We start from the raw sequence: 17,927 nt of genomic DNA, 5'->3' as shown, positions 1-17,927 counted from the left end.
TAAGGCCTTAGTTCATCAAAAATGAGTTGTATTGTAAACATGTTATTAGAAGCAGCTGCATCACATTTATGCAAAAAGAAATACTGGACTGTTTAGACAGAGAGACATACTATAGTGGCAATTGCTTTGCTTTATACTTCTGAATTAAGAGTTTGATATACTGGGCTTGGAGTCCCAGAAAGCCTGGTAGGCCTTGGGAAAAGCACTCCAGGCTTAGTTTAGGCCCACTTCTTTCCACTTTGAAGGAACAAAATGAGGCTTTAACCTTTCCAGGAGCCTCTAGGTAGTTGTGGATTGAGGACTTCTAAAAGGGTCATGTCTGCAAAGTTCAGCCCCTAGTTAGTGTAAAACATACATTAGGGAGGTTAACTGTACAAAATTTGCCACTGCCTCCCACTATCCATCCAGAAATAAAAACAAACTGCTTCCCCCCAGCCCATCACCTCCATGTCCCCCATATGACCTTTCAGTATCCAAGGCCTTTTTACAGTAATAAATGCAAGTGAATCATGCAACTCTATGATTCATGTCATTTAAGAGCATTCATGACTCATAAGAAGTTCAAGAGGATAAACCCTCATAGAATATATACAAGGAAGTAAGAGTGAAAACAATAAGTTTCATTGGGAACTTGCGGGAGTTAAGGGATGTATTAAGTGGAGTGGATATTTTTTCACCGGAAAGCTAATAGGCTGGTGGTTTCAATTTCTGAAGTAGGGCAGTTTGATAGACAGTGTCTTGTAAGTTATACAGCTCAAGGCTTTCAGTCAGGAACTTCTACAAATTTGACCTCATATTAAATGGTGCCATGTAACCCAATCACACTGCAGCCTCATTTTGAATGCTTAGACCTGGCACTGACTGAAGATGGCTTGCATTTGTTGGCTCCTGCACAGTTTGTGCTAGAAAAACACTTTGGCACAATTGGCATCTGTAGGCTAATCTCTTGAAAGGCTCAGGAAAGGAAAACCCTTTTAATTGCATTTAGGTATGCTTGTGTCTTCTGGAAGATTGAAGACTATATCTAGCTTAAGGGAACAATGTTTATAGACGGGATCAACTTCAGGTCCAGTCAGGATGATCCTTCTAGATCAAAGATGGGGATGCAGAGATAACACAATAAAAATTGTGTAGAAAAAGGACATTTGCTGACTACCTAGCATTCCTGTGCATGGTATCTAAGAGCTCAGTTCTCCAAACGCTCTCAATGCTAGACGGAGTTTACTACCCTATGTAATCACAATTCTTTTTTTAAAAAACCCTTCATTTTATGAAATAACTGGTTCTTTTTGTTCAATTTTAACTCCTAAGGCATACACCAAAGCTATTGTATCCCCATCATAATCATACCTACAGCAAAACTCTGCAAGCTTCTTAACAGTTTCAAAGCATATCTCTGAAAATAGTATTTAGGAAAGGCTCCCATGCTGGGTTGTTTCATGACTGATTTCAGAGGAGAGTTTAGACGTGCACTTCCTTAGCTGACTGGATCTACAGACTAAAAAACAACCTTGAAAACTTGGAATAATAGCATTTGCTTGCCTCAACAGACCCACCCATGATTGTGTGCTTTAATTTTTCAACAAGATGTGGAGGTAGAGCCTGAGGAAACCCATAAAAATGTTTGGTTTGGCTTTCTGGCAGTACTCACCAGTTAGAATGCATGAAAAGCACTGAGGATGCAGGATCCTGTTAAGTTTCCATAGAGTTACTGACTCAGACACCACAGAACATTCTGTACATCCTGATGTGGGGGATCATATTGCAGAGCTCACCCTGGGGACAGCAACCAGCAGCAGGAGGTCATCTATTGGGAACTGGAAAGCTGCCATTTTTTAATTAGTTACTCTGTGCTTTGCCGTAATCGTACTTAAACCCTATAGCCCCCAGGTCATATTTACTGTGCTGCCAATGAAAGCCAAACTTAATTTTTAATGATGTATGTAAAACCAGCAACACATTTTCAGATATTGCAAATATCATAAACCCATAATAGTCATAATTAGTCTAAAGGAGTCAAAATGAATGTTTTATTTTTCATCTTCTTAATCATTGACTGGCTCAGCATAAATGTACCTGAATTGACTATATAGTCATTTTATTATTATTTTTTAAATTATTTTATCTTATTTTAATTGGAGACAATTGCAATCTATAAATTTAACAGTTAATGTTTGGTGTCTCATATCCCAGGAATACAAAGTGTTTTACAATTATGGACAAAAGTCTGACCCCACGTGTGTCCCCCCTGCAAACCTACTGACTTCAGCAACTCCTGCTTCAATTATGCCCAGCTTATTAATTTTTTGTAGGGTTTATTTTAAAAACAAGTATCTCTGCCTCAGACATACTGTTTATAAGATCTTTTATTCAAGGATCTCATAGGATACAACTTAACTGCCTCTGTAAAGTGCTAAATTTACAGTTGCAAAACTGAAGCAGAGAGAGGATTAAGTAACTCACCCTAAGTGACTATTGCCACTGATCACATGGTGAGTCAATGCCAAAACTAGGTATAGATCCCAGGTTTCTTGACTACCAGGGGATTGTGGCAAATTCTGGCCTAATTTGGGGTTGAATTGAGTGCAAGAGAAATTTCTCACACCTTCCATGCCTCCGCCAGCATACTGACTTGCTGCTTGAGCTAGATGCTGGTTTAAGATTTGCCCCTTACTCTTTAAATAAAAGACCAGTAATTTTCAAGGGGTATGCCCAACATTAGTACAAATTAACAAAGTTCTTCTGTAAATATACTGCAATATATTTTGTAACATATGGTGTAGTCCTACTAATCTGAGACCTCACTACAGCTCTCTGCTATTAGATCTTTGCTAAGAAGTAGGGAGAAACTGGCAAACTTTTGTTCAAATTATGAAGTGTGTGGATTTCACAAGATTCTATTCTATTGGAAAAGGCATGCTCTTCTTGAAATAGACTCATTTAGATAACAGATTCCTTTAAACCTGGTTATTTTATCTTTTAGGTGTCATACTTTAGACAGGAAATTAACTTTTCAGTCAATGGTCTTTTTCACAACATCTCCTAAAATCATTTTTTGAATGGAATGTAGCAAGGCCTCATCTACACCTAAAATGTAGGTTGATGTAGCTAAATTGCCCAGGGCAATTTCAAGCCCCACGCAATGTAGTTAGGTTGACCTCATACAGATGCACTATAGACAAAGATAGGTTGATGAAAGAATTTTTCTGTCAACCTAATTACCACCTCTTGGAGAGATGCATTACTTACATAAACAGGAAAAACCCCTTCCATATAGGATATAGGAAATATCTACACTCCAGAGCTACCGCAGCACAGCTGCATTGCCGTAATTGTGCTGCTGTAGCGTAAGAATACCCCAAGAATAGCTCTGTACAAACGCTGCCCAAGAATAAGGTCACAATGCTTGACTTTAAGACAATACCTCAAATATTCCAGTAGGTACAGCGCATATAGTAAGTGTAGGGCTCAGTTTCAGCTTGGCATTGAGTTAAAAACTCCTAGTTTCAACATATATAATTGCAAAACACTGCACACAGGATTTGGCATGATTAAGGTTTACACACTGCCCCAACCAGGCAGCCAGTCTTTCCAGAGCAACCCAGGATTGCCGTAGAATTCACCACAAAACTCCTGAATCTCAGTCTATCATTTAGCCACAAAATCATCATTCCTCTCTGATGGACTTTATTCTAATGGAAGATTTTTGAGGTACTCTACTCTTACAGTCGCACAAAGCCTTTCTCCTTGCCATTACCCATTTTTGTAGTTGTAATTTTTCACCCACACCCACCTCCTGGATGGGGTGGCAGCAGCAGAGAGTGAAGTTGGGACCGCTAGATCTGAGGACTCTCTAAAAAAAAAAAAACCCAGGTCTGTTAGCCAATGCTATAGTAGGCTCCTTAACCTCTATATTAGTGGGGGAAAGGGCACCATGCCAAGTGAATGAGAGTTTGGGTTACATATTTCACCTCTTCTCAGATAGGGACTGGCTTCCATGCTGCCCTTTATGCCTGGAAATGGTTCTGTGTTCTCACATGCCAAATGATCCCCCCTCAGTTCAGGTCCTTTCAGGAACTACTTAGTTCCCAATGCAAAATTCACTTCTTTCATGAAGCTTTTCAGTGTTGATTGCCTTGCTGATCAGGTCAACATGCCTTTGTATTTGAAGTGTTCTCTGCATATAATAGGAATCTGAATCACCTTCCTGTATCTGAAGAAGATTGTAAATTCGGGGCATAGACCTTAACATCTGTGTAGGTTTACACAGAGCACTTGGCAGCACAAGTTAATTTTTTTTTTCCATTGAGGAGTGGCTTTTCAACCAAAGTTAAAATATTCATGGAAAGGTTTTATTTATGTTAACATTTTCTGATTGTTGTCACGTTACCAAAAATCCTAAATATTCTGGTAAACATGGTCAGTTTTTTATTTAAAAAAACAATTGTTTTCCCACAAATGGTTTCTACAATAGGCAAACAATGTTTATAAAGTTTGTGGGAAATTAAAGTGTTTTTTCTTTGTTTGTTTGTTTTAAGTTTCCACAAAAATTAGTATTTGTTTACCAGCTCCAATTGTTGGACATCCCTTTCTCATTATTAACCAAGAACAGCTGTGGGGGAAGCTGGTGAGGATTCTGTATGACTCAGTGGAGATTGACACCTTTGCGCCTAACACAAACACAATATGGTTTATGTCAGACAAAGTCCACATAAGAGGTATAAAGATCTGGCTTGTTTCAGCCAAATTCCAGAGAGGAAGAAGGACCAGTGCTAACACTCTCTCCCTGACTCTTACTGCTGACCTCAGGTCCATCTGCCCACAGCACAGCCTTCTTATACTGTGCTAAGGAATTATGTAATTCCCCAGAGCTGACCTAGCTTTTGGAGTGGTTTTTTTTTTTTTGTTATCTGTCTCATAACAAGGTGATGAAAGGCTGCCAACTCATGAATTTTCCCTTATTCAAAATGGCCCCCATCTCCCATTATCAATGAGGCTTAAGCGGGCATGATGGTCACCATTTCCCTGGATGTGGAACTGAGGCTGCCACTAATAAAGATGGCTGCTACCACATAGTGTTTTCAGTGAGACTGAAGCCATGCCTACAGACAAAATGGCTGCCACTCTAAGGCTGAGTGGGGCTAGATAGGATGCTAATAGGACATGGAGACTGTGAGGAGCCTCACAAACACCAGAAAAGGTGTATGTGGAGAAGGAGATTAAGCAGATTTAAGGACTGCTGGGGCAAAAGGAGATGAAGTGGAAATGGGTTCTTTGAGGACCAGGAGGAAGCTGATGGGTACAGAGGAAAGTGATGGGAATGGGAGATTAAGCGATAGAAATGCACTCTTGGGGTAGTGGAGGGTCAGGGGAGCCCCTTACTCCACCCCAAGCAGTAAGTGGGAAGGACATATTTTTGCATGTGTATTTAAGGCTGTATTTTGACTCTTGAAAGTTGCCGTACACATTGGGAGCTGGTAGAATTCCCCTTCAAGTTTAAAAAACACAAGGCAAATCCCCCCCTCTCCCTGCCAATTATTATTTTAGAAAAATCTCATGATTTGATGGGGGCTGATTTATGATTTTTTGAATGCATAAAGTTGGCAATGCTGGTATCCAATATAACCACTTCCACTTGGTACCCTGAAAGTTTCTGTACTCAAGGTAGGCAACTGAGGGGAGGGTTAACCCCTTTCCTGCTAGTTCTAGATGGAGTCGACACATATTGTCACAAACAAGCAGCATGTTGTTGTGTGATTTTGTTGCATTTCTTGGTAAGGCAAATCAGAGGTTGTATTTGCATGACTAAATCAAAAGTTATTAGAGACTTCAAATAAACCTAAATGAAACACGAGATTCAGAAACAAGAAAGAAAATAACTGATAACTATTGCTGTTTTTAAATTCTATTCCACTTGGTATTTCCTGTAATACTAGAGCTGATCAACTTAACGCTTGGCTGAATAAGAAATCTGATTCATTTCAAGAGTGTCAGCCAGTAAATTGGAAGACAAGAGGATAGAATATATATTTTTTAAAAAGTCAAATCCGCCATATTTTGTGACTGCTGGAAGGAGGTACCCACGTCCTGCCCAAAGACTGTACATTTAAGATTGCAGTTGCAGCATAGACTCAGATTATAAGGTCAGAAGGGACCAGTATGATCATCTAGTCTGACCTCCTGCACAAGGCAGGCCACAGAACTTCATCCACCCATTCCTGTAATAGACCCCTAACCTAAGACTGAGTTACTGAAGTCCTCAAACAATGATTTAAAGACTTCCAGGTACATGCCAATCTGCCCTGGGGAAAATTCCTTCCTGATCCCAAATATGGCAATCAGCTAAACTCTGAGCATTTGGGCAAGACTCACCAGCCAGACACGCAGAAAGAATTCTCTGTAGTAACTCAGAACCCACCCCATCTAACATCCCATCGCAAGACATTGGGCATATTTACCACTAGTAGTCAAAGATTAGTTAATTGCCAAATTAGGCTGTCCCATCATACCATTCCCTCAATAAACTTATCAAGCTCAGTCTTGAAGCCAGCTAGGTTTCTTGCTCCCACTGCTCCCCTTGGAAGGCTGTTCCAAAACTTCACCCCCCTGATGGTTTGAAACCTTCATCTAATTTCAAGTCTAAACTTCCTGATGACCATAAAATATCCATTTGTTCTTGTGTCCACATTGGTGTTGAACTTAAATATCGCCTGTCCTTCTTTGGTATTTATCCCTCTGATGTATTTATAGAAAGCAATCATATCTCCCCTCAGCCTTTTTTTGGTTAGGCTAAACAAGCCAAGCTCTTTGAGTCTCCTCTCATAAGACAGGTTTTCCATTCCTCGGATCATTCTAGTAGCCCTTCTTTGCACCTGTTCCAGTTTGAGTTCATCTTTCTTAAACATGGGAGAGCAGAACTGCACAGAATATTCCAGATGAGGTCTCACCAGCACCTTGTATAACAGTACTAACACCTCCCCAGCTCTACTGGAAATACCTCATCTGATGCATCCTAGGACCACATTATCTTTTTTCATAACTACATCACATTGGCGGCTCATAGTCATCCTGTGATCAACCAATACACCCAGGTCCTTCTCTTCCTCTGTCACTTCCAACTGATGCATCCCCAGCTTATAGCAAAAGTTCTTGTTATTAGTCTTATTATTAGACAATTAGCATTGTCCAGTTCTTTCATATACTTTCTGCAGTGAAATTACCATAGTGATTCTAGGTGTCTTATTCTGAAATAGCATGACATATTTCTCAAGTATGCCCATCCATACAAAATCATAGCTTCTCTGACCATCTCTACGGTTGCTACCAGCTTAGTTTTTTAAAAAAGTAAACTGATTTCCAGTTGAAATATTCTTCTCATTCTTTTACACATTTTATCATATAAAACATATATCAAAAACTCATTACTAGTTAGAAAGAAAAATAGTGCTAATGGGCTCTAATTTATTATTGAATCACTGAAAATAAATCTGGGACCTTAAAGCTGTGAAACAGAGACCTGGCTTCACTTCACAAATGTTTGTCCAAAGATTTTCTTTCATATGCAGATAGGTGCCTAGTGGGATTTTCAAGAGAGCCTATGCACCTATCTACCATTGAAATCCATTGAAAATCCCTGCCTTAAATGCCTAAATGAAATCCATGAGACAGGCACCTAGGGTGGGACCCATGAAAGAACTTAAGTGTTGCAGTGTTGAGCATCATGGCACTTTAAAAACAAACAAAACCACAGGAACTACACAGAAATCCACATTGCCAAGTTAGGCAGCAATACACCCAATGAATGGGGAGAGATAAGTGCCTAAGAATGCACAAAAACAAGCACACTAAGCAGAGAGCCGCCTAATCTAGCCCAAGGGAGATGCCAACAAGAGAAGTGAATGCTAAGTCTTGCCCCTCTCATAGATACAGACACCTAAACCGGTGGTGGTGTTGTCCAGTTTATAACTTTTAGTCCAGCAGTTAGAGAATTTGCTGGGATGTAGATGACCCATGTTCAAAGAAACCCCTGTTCAAATCCTCTCAGGAGAGTGCTTTAATACTGAGCTATGGGATATTCTGATGGGGGTGAGGTGGTGTTCCCTCAGTCCCTCCTGTTGAAGCTGTGGCACTCTGGATACATAATGGAAGAGTGGTTGGAAGAGGGAGGCTGGACCATGGATGTCCCACCTCCCACAAAGGTGCTCTGATCACTGAACTACTGAGACTCTCTCTCTCGCTCTCTCTGGCCCAATGACTGTTCCACTATGGATAAATACTTAAACAGTCACTGGGCCAGAGACTCAATAGTTCAGTGGTTAGGGCCTTCACCTGGGAGGTGAGACCCAGTGTCCAGTCCTCTTCCTCCAGTCACAGTTTCATTAGTTATCTACATTGGAACAGCCACAATAGGAGAGCCCCTCAACCAAACATCCCATGCACCCTCCTGAGATAGGATTTGAACAGGGGTCTCCCCCTTCACCCCCTCTGTGAATGGAAATTGAACCTGCTCTCCCACATTCCAGGTCTAATCACTAGCCTAAGTACTGTAAGATGGGCACCACCTTCTCTTCCTCCTAGGGCTGGATTTTGAATGGGACCCAGTCCAAAAGGCAACCTTCTGGGTCCTGCACATGATTTAGGCAGCCAAACACTTGTCTTGTGAATCACTCCAAGGCTTAGGCAGGAGATAGGTGTCCAGATGCCTAGAAGGAGGCAGCGGTACACATATCAAGAGGCAGAAACATCAACACCTAGGGAACTTTTACTCTGAAAACTTAGGCACTAGGTGACTTTAGACAGCTACAGTGTTTGGCAGTTTTGTGGATTGCAGTGGAGCCAAAACAGGGACTTGGATGTCTAAACTCAAGATTTAAGCACCTAAGTACTTGGCAGATCCCATCCCTTGGCTCTTTTGAAAATCCCCTAGGCACCTACTGCATCTCTTAGGTGCCTAAATACCTTTAAAAATCTGGCCCTTAAGAGGTCAGTTGAATTCCATTGAAAATCTCTGGCTTAAGTGCCTAAATGCACTCAAGTTTTGGGTTAGATATTAACTAGTTGTTATTTTACTCCTAATATCACCAGCAAACCATGAGCTGATTATTAAATCAAACTGAAAAGTAGATAAAAGTAAACAGATTGTATTCGTGTAATTCCTGTGAGGAAATAGTACGCTACTTTATTCAGTATGAAGGAGGTTTGCTGCTGGTGTGATTCATCAGGCATTAAGACGAGAATGAATTATACTCAATGACGATAGATGTCTTGACACAAAATTACAATATGTCAGTCATTTCCTCTGGAAAACATTAGTGCTGACTATCCCTGAGCCACATTGGTACTTGGATGCTAACTGTTGCTACTTTTCAAAGAAGAATATAATGCAGTCACATTGGGAGACTGAAAGATAAAAACAGCTACAAGCCTCCTGCTGAAATCATAAAACATGTAAGAAATTAGAGGATTCTTCTCACCCCTTGGAAGATTAATGCTTTTGTCAATAGGACCAAAAATAACATCTTTTGCTGTGGTCTTGTGTAAAATACTTCTCTTGGTAAAAATTGCCTCATAAGTATTTTCATTTCCAAAAGTTTTCTGTTCCTGCCATTGATTGGGTCCATTTACAGAGCAGGAGTACCCTAAAACTATCACAAAGTAATACTTTTAATTTTACTTAGGCTACCGTCCACTCCGCTTCCCCATAAAAAGTTTTATGTACAATGGATCATAAAGAGCACAACTAAAGACAAAGACTTTTACAACAGTGCTGAGGTAATCTTTTGTGCTCTGCGCATACTGGTGCTGTACAAAATCTGAGGAAAAGCACAATAAACTATTTCAGACATCTGTTTTTAAGGTTGCAAAGAGTCAGAATACTGCAATGTAAAAAGCAGACACTACAAGCACTCGCGTTTCCACAGACTTCAAATGCTCCTGGAAACTTTAACACAGCTTGCCATATAGGATACCTGCTCTCCAAACTGACAACAGTAACAATGCATGATGTAAAATGAGCTGGATTCTCACGCACATTTTATGCTTCCACCATGTCACACTGTCATGATTTTTTGCTGTCAATATGATGAAATGGGTGTCAAACAGAGTTTGACAACAGCTTTTTTGCCTTATCATGCTTGATGTTAATTCCATTATTAAGTACGATATCAAATTTCAGTTTACTGCTGCAAACGGTATAGCATCTGCAGATCAGACTTTATGCAGCTGTCTCTATCAATAGGCAGCATAAATTCTAAATAAAAGTGCCCTTTATGTCTATAGCTCTGCCCAAAAAAGTGCAACGATGATTAAACAACAAAGTAAAAGAAGCAGTTGAAAGCAAAAAGGCACCATTTAAAAAGTGGAAGTTAAATTGCATTAAGGAAAATAAAAAGGAGTATAAATTCTTGCAAGTGAAGTATAAAATATGATTAGAAAAGCCAAAAAATAATTTGAAGAACAGCTAGCCAAAGACTCAAATAGTAACAGCAAACACATTTTTAAACACGTCAGAAGCAAGAAGCCTGATAAACAACCAGTGGGGTCACTGGATGATCGAGATGCTAAACAACACCTCAAGGAAGAGAAGGCTATTGCAAAGAATTCATTTAGTTTCTCCGCATCAGTCTTCAAGGCTGAGGATTTGAGGGAGATTCCCAAACCTGAGCCATTCCTTTTAGGTGACAAATCTGAGGAACTGTTCCAAATTGAGGTGTCATTAGAGGAGGTTTTGGAACAAACTGATAAATTAAACAATAATAAATCACCAGGACCAGATGGTATTCACCCAAGGGTTTTGAAGGAACTCAAATGTGAAATTGCAGAACTACTAACTTTGGTATGTAATCTATCATTTAAATCAGCTTCTGTACCAGATGACTGGAGGATAGCTAATGTGATGCCAATTTTAAAAATGGCTCCAGAGGTGATCCCAGCAATTACAGGCCGGTAAGCCTAACTTCAGTACCAGGCAAATAGGTTGAAACTATAGTAAAGAACAGAATTATCAGACACATAGATGAATATGATCTGTTGGGGAAGAGTCAACATGTTTTTTGTAAGGGGAAATCATGCCTCACCAATCTCCTAAAATTCTTTAAGGGGTCAAAAAGCATGTGGACAAGGGTGATCCAAAGGATAAGTGTACTTAGATTTTTGGAAAGCCTTTGACAAGGTCCCTCCCAAAAGGCTCTTTACTAAACTAAGCAATCATGGTATAAGAAGAAAGGTCCTCTCGTGGATCAGTAACTAGTTAAAAGATGGGAAACAAAGGGTAAGAATAAATGCTCAGTTTTCAGAATGGAGTGAGGTAAATAGTGGTGTCTACCAGTACTCTGTATTGAGACCAGTACTGTTCAATATATTCATAAAGGATCTGGAAAAAGGGATAAACAGTGAGGTGGCAACATTTGCAGATGATGATACAAAACTACTCAAGCTATTTAAGTCCAAAGCAGACAGCAAAGAGTTACAAAGGGATCTCACAAAACTGGTTGACTTGGCAACAAAATGAAAGATGAAATTTGATGTTGATAAATGCAACGTAATGCACATTGGAAAACATAATCCCAGCTATACATATAAAACGATGGAGTCTAAATTAGCTGTTACCACTCAAGAAAGATCTTGGAGTCACTGTGGATAGTTCTCTGAAAACATCCACTCAATGTGCAGCAGCAGTCAAAAACTAACAGAATGTTGAGAATCATTAGGAAAGAGATTGATAATAAGACAGAAAATATCATATTGACTCTTTATAAATCCATGGTACACTCTCATCTTGAATACTGCATGCTGAACCAGTCATCCCATCGCAAAAAAGATGTATCAGAACTGGAAGAGGGCAACAAAAATGATTAGGGCTATGGAAAAGCTTCTGTCTGAGGAGAGATTAATAAGACTGGGACTTTTCAGCTTGGAAAAGAAACAACTAAGGGGGGATATGACAGAGGGCTATAAAATCATGACTGGTGTGAAGAAAGTAAATAAGGAAGTGTTATTTACTTTATCTCATAACAAAAACTAGGTGTCACCAAATGAAATTAATAGGCAGCAGGTTTAAAATGAACAAAAAGTATTTCTTCACACAACGCAGAGTCAACCAGTGGAACTACTTGCCAGAGGATGTTGTGAAGGCCCAAACTATAATGGGGTTCAAAAAAGAACTAGATATTGATGGACCTATCCTCCATGAACTTATCTATTAGCCAGGCTAAACAGGGATTGCTGTTTGCCGGAGGCTGGGAATGGCTGGTGGGATGGATCACTTGACTACCTGTTCTACTCATTCCCTCTGAAGCATCTGGCATTGGCCACTTTTAGAAGACAGGATAGTGGGTTAGATGGAGCATTAATCTGACCCAGTATGACCATTCTTATTTCTTCCAATATATTAAATACTCTATCAAAAATCGATTCAGGGATCATGTCATAATGAACCTGAAAAAAGCAATCCCAATTTTTTGGCAGCTGTTCAGCATTCCTCCTTTTGCCTTGTTTTTCTAGTTTCTAATGGGAAGGAAACAAAGGTTCCTGTAAAGCTCATGTCCACAGCACAGTATCCTCCATAGTAAGCCAAAGAGTGCTGCAGCCATGAACAATATACCTGGGCTTTGGTTAAAGGGAATTCATTCCAGTTGAGCATTTGCACTCATGGTGCCTTCCAATGCAGAGGGACTGCAGTAAAGCAAATTTATTATTTCATCGTGTTTATTTTCAAGATGTGCTGAGACTCTGTATTGTTTACATCATAAGCAGGGTGCTGAAAAAGCCTAAATGCCCAAACAAGGCACACTGATGATATCCTGCAGATTCTGGTGAACACATCAAGGTAACAATTACTTCCACATTTTCCCCTTGAAAACTTCTGATCCTGTTAGATTCTTGCCCCAAGTGCCATATTCTGCCCTATCTTACAGCTTGTGTAACTCAGGTTTGTGCATAACTAAAAGGAAAGCAAAGCAGAAGCACATCAGTTGGATAAAGAAGGCCTTCGAGCAGCCACTCTCATGGCTACAAATGATACATATCCCTGTGGCTATATACAGAATGTTTCTCTGCCGTGGGCTCAGGATTTTGCACACAATTTACAGCACCTCTGACCCCAATATGGAAAAGTACTTTTTTCTAAAGGCTTCTAATATACTAGTGTACTGGTTTATGTTTAATATGCTCACAGGAAGTGTATGGAAAAAGCAGCAAAATATTAGAAAAACTAAAAGTGGCAGCCAATGTTTATCTAATCAAATGAAAAACATTTGTCTTTATTTTATTTTCTTTCTTTTGGTATCAAGCAATTCCTTCCAGTTTTCCTCCTTGTGCACTAAGAACATCAATAGGTACCTGCTAACATGCTAGGTCACACACGTCACACAATGGATAATAAGGTTTTGCACGTTAGAATTACTTCATTTGATGACATTCCTTTCCCATCCCTTTAACTACTACCTTTATGTTTTCATAGCATTTGAGTTAATGGTCTTGATTCAGGTTGCACCTCCCTGAGCTAGTAAATACCATAGCAGCACAAGGGAAATTGGCTCCACTTTGGAAAGTAATGTTTGTCTGCATAGTTGCCTGCTCTCAGGGATTCCCCCTCTGGAAGACAGATTTAAGTTGGGTTGTGGCTTCATAAGAGCCCTGTCTGTGTAGTGTGCCCAGAAAGTCTGCCAAGAAAGTGTGCTGAATTAATTAACCCAATGTGCTGACCACAATGTTTACCTAGCTAGCGCTACCCACTTTTTGGGCAGAGCAGCAGCAACTTTTATTACCCTCTTGTGGAGAGGAGTTATGGGCACTTGATGTGACTGTCTGTAACCCTTCTCTAGGCAAACTTTCACTATTGGGAGCTTTTATTCAGAAGACAAAAGTCATCATAACCCAGAGCTATTCTAACTGGAACCCTATGTCTTTCTGATGACTTGAGGTCACAGTTCTTGTTTTGGTAACAAGGGGGTTGGTAATATCCATCTTTAAAGGGAGGATTAATATTTTCTGTGTAACTTACTTTCTGTACTGCATCTTGTTTTCCTGTGCTCTGTCTTTTCCAGGTTCTCTTTGCATCTCCAATCTTTTATTGGGCACTATCCCATTTTTGCTTCATTTCTTGTCCTTAGAACTGCTGACCAGTTATGAAGGTGTTGGGAAATTTCTAGTTTTATGGATGCATTGTCTGTCTCCTTGTCTACTTTGAAAGAGAACATATGAATGAAGTTACAACTGGAGAGGACTGAGTGTCAAATACAAAGAACTGGCCAGTCGTATATTACATTATTATGGTCATGAAAGTAAGCTTACGGCATTTGGAGTCATGGTTTGTTTGATTATAGCGATACATAGGTCCTGATTCTCCTCCCTCTACCCAGTGCTCTGTGTATTCATTTAGATCTGCACCAAGTGGGTGTAAAATGCTGACCTTTTGATAGGATTTCATATTATACCCATCTTGTAAATGACTGCACAGGGAGAGGATACTCAGGCCCACAAAGTGCACATAATTTGCATCCGGGTTTTTGCCTATACGTAGGTCTTTTGTATCGATATAGTGGAGTGAGAAATATCATGATCCTTTTTGTGCTTACAGCAGTTTGGTTGTGTTGTATTCATTTAGATGGAATATATGGGCCAACAGAGTCAAAGGTCTTAACATAAGCCAGTCACAGTCCAACATTAAACAATTTTAAACAAGGTTTGGTATACAGAAACATCAGGCTGCTTAGTATCATGGCAAGCATACCACTGAAAACATTTAACTTTTTATTAAAGATATAGAAAAGAAGGGGAACGGGATGTTAAAGTATTCTAATGTAAAGTGCTAAATAAGGCTGCCATATTGACCATATCTCATGTTCCCTTTAGCCGGACAAAGTCTTTAGAAGGAAAAAATACCTTGTTTGACAGTCTCTTAGATGGTATTAAAGATTGTAGTAACTGTCCTTTGGGGAAAAAGTTGAGATGGGCTCAAGCCATTATTGTTGCTGTGTTGTTAAAGTCCAACACCATGTTTTAATATGACAAAAAAAGATGAACACACACAAAAGGGGAGAGAAAAGTATAATAAAGATAGAAAAAAATGCAGCTTTTGTCTCTGATGTTGACTTTCACTTGCAGCTTCACTGCTGGAAAAACTCAGCAGTCTTACCAGCCACTCAGAGACCTGGCCAACTTGTACCAGCATCAGGATGTTCAGAGTATTGCTTTTAGCTGCCACTTTCTGGTTACAGCATTGTTGCAAAATATACAGCATTGGCCAGCTAAGCCAGACTCTTGGTAGACAGCAGGAAAAAGGAGAGGGAGGACAACCCCCTTTCCTCTTCCCTTCCCCTCCCCCCCCCCCAAAAAAAAAAAAAAAGTAGGGAAGGAAAAGAACACACCAGGGAGAGGGTTGTGTGTGACAAAGCCTCACATCCCAAGTGGTGTTTGGGATTTAATAAGAGCTAGTGAAGAGGTGTCATCTGGCTCCCTTTCTCTGACCCAGTCTGGTCAGGACATCTCTCAGGGTTAGCATACAAGAAGTCCAGGGTCTCAGGAAATGATGACACTGCTAGCCAGAATTTCAGTAGCCAGGAGTGATGGATAGAATAACCCATCCTTTCATTATTTTGTCCACCCATGAGGCCTAATTTCTGACACAACAATTTTGGTTCATTAATGTCCAGTCCTCAGCTCCTCTTGCTAACCAGGCATGATCTTAACACAGACAGTGAATGATATCAGGCGGCCATTTTGGGTGGACTAATTCAGTCTGTCTCACTTTTGCACATTCTCCCCCCACCGTTGGTTACTATAGGTTACAGTAACACTTTATAAATGTTCATTCACTTTTTACAGTTGAGCTCACAGTTAGGGTAAATTTGTAGGCCCAATTATCACAACAGTTACAACCCAAATATAAATATAAACAAGAGTGATGAATAAACAAAAAAAGTGCAGTTCATTTCCATGTCCAGTTTCCAAACAACAGAAGGAAACTCACCTGCTACAGAATGTTGTTTAGTTCATGACTTTATTTCATCTTGGGAAGAGAAGAGTTTGAGCTTACTTCAACTGCAAACTTCTTGGGGCAGGGTGCATGTATCATTATATATATATGTACATTACCAAGCACAATGGAGCTCTGAAACGCATGAGATCACTAGGCACTACTGCAATACAAATAATAAAAAGAACATAAGGCTGGCCATACTGGGTCAGATCAATGGTCCATCTAGCCCTGTAGCTGATCTCTCAACAGTGGCCAATGCCAGGTGCTTCAGAGGGAATGAACAGAACAGGTAACCGTCACCCATTCTCAGCACCTGGCAAATGGCAATATAATTCTCCTCTGAAGCAGACATGGATGTCTCATTAACAGGAGTAGTTTGTACAAATGTAGGGAAGAATAGACTTTGATGATAGTAATTTTCCCAACTATAGATAGATGTAAACCAAGGCAAGATGCCAATAATCCGTAGAAAACTGAAAATTGAAAACTTTTATCTCCATCTACAATTTTACTATTTGATGAGTACTTGCACATAAAGAACACATTTGTAGAAATCACATTCTGTTCCTGCATAATTACAACCAGGAAAATTATTGGATAAATTAATTCCAACAAATAATGTATCCATGCTGTAATATTTTACCTGCCAAAAAGTCATGATCTCATTTCCATCTGATGCCTGCTCGGAAGTGCTGCACAAGCACTGGTGGATTTATTTGTCTCTCAACACAGATATCATCCCTTGTAAATGTTTAACATCTAATAACAAATTACAGTACTTGCTTCAAATTATCAGTTACCAAAGAATGTAAAAAAGTAAGTCAGAAATAGGGGATTCTTTCAAGGAAGATTGTTTCCTGATGTTGAAGATTTACATCTCTAGAAAGGGCTAAATTCAGTTCTTGGAACATCTACTGTGAGTGTTACAGTAAAATGACATTGAATCTTAGCATGAAATTTCATTTACACCACCATGTATCTCAACCTTCTCTTGTGTATTGCAATTATTTAGAGCCAGGGCAGTCTGTGTAGGTGGTAGAATACGGTAAAATAATATTCACAAACATTTATTCAAATTCTGAATGGCTTTTTGCTTTAGTTATGTTTGTGTTCTTTGTTATTCACTCAAAAAAGGTTCTATTCACATGAAAGCTTGAAGAATGGCTGTTCTTCCTACACATATACATATTCACATATAAATAACACTCATTCTCCTTTTTAAAAGGTTTCATTAATCCAATCAGGGATGAAGAATAATACGATATGACTTCGGTTAGCAATCATGCAGTTCAAATAATGAAGAGCAACAGTCAAAGTGAACAGCTTAATAAAAATACTGAGAGAAATATAGTTCAATATAATATTGAACAGAGGAGTAAACATCTAAGTCTGTTCCTTAATGATTCATAAGCAGAAAAAAATGGTAAAATTTCTAAATATTCCCAGATAGGGTCTCATGCTCAGAAGCCATGACAGTTTTTCTGTGGCAAAAGTGTGGGGGAATATAGGAAGCTGGGAATAGTCTATATAATCATAAATATGATTCTCAAGAATTGTGTGACCAGCTGTAATAGTATGTTCTAAACATCACTGGCAAGAGTGCAGTGGCAAACTTTTGAAATGTAAAACATAGGGAGAAAGTTATATTAATGAAAAATTGAGTGAGGGAGAAGATTCCATTCCACCCTTTCCTTGTGGCATTGTGTTTCTTTTAAATTTACCCTAACCTTTCTCATATGCCTGGGGAAAATGTCGGGTTTAGGAAGTGGTCTGTGAGAATAAAGCAGCTTAAAAACCATTATATTAAGACTGTGGAATAATCAGCCAAATAAAGTAATAGAAGCTGCATCACCAGAGTCCTTTGGAACTGGACTGAATGAAACACTTCAGATTATGATGAATTCTGCATTGGCAGGAGCACGGGCAAGATGATTTAGTAGGTTTCTAA

At 39.4% G+C, this 17,927-nt stretch overlaps 1 long non-coding RNA gene across 1 annotated transcript; it reads right to left on the bottom strand.

Moving 5' to 3' along the window:
• Window positions 1-12,763: 12,763 nt before the first annotated feature.
• LOC137162111 (uncharacterized) lies at window positions 12,764-16,052 on the bottom strand. The gene is made up of 3 exons (XR_010922281.1): window positions 15,971-16,052; window positions 14,003-14,179; window positions 12,764-12,940 (listed from the first exon to the last, which is right to left on the bottom strand). It is a non-coding gene; the product is annotated as an uncharacterized lncRNA (long non-coding RNA).
• Window positions 16,053-17,927: the final 1,875 nt, after the last annotated feature.

The sequence above is a fragment of the Emydura macquarii genome, unplaced genomic scaffold (assembly GCF_026122565.2).
Source record: "Emydura macquarii macquarii isolate MOO-44397 ecotype Brisbane River unplaced genomic scaffold, CSIRO-AGI_Emac_v2 contig_2422, whole genome shotgun sequence".
Classification (NCBI taxonomy): Eukaryota; Metazoa; Chordata; order Testudines; family Chelidae; genus Emydura; species Emydura macquarii.
Note: the sequence above shows the minus strand (reverse complement) of the source record. Positions and strands in the feature narration are given on the sequence as shown.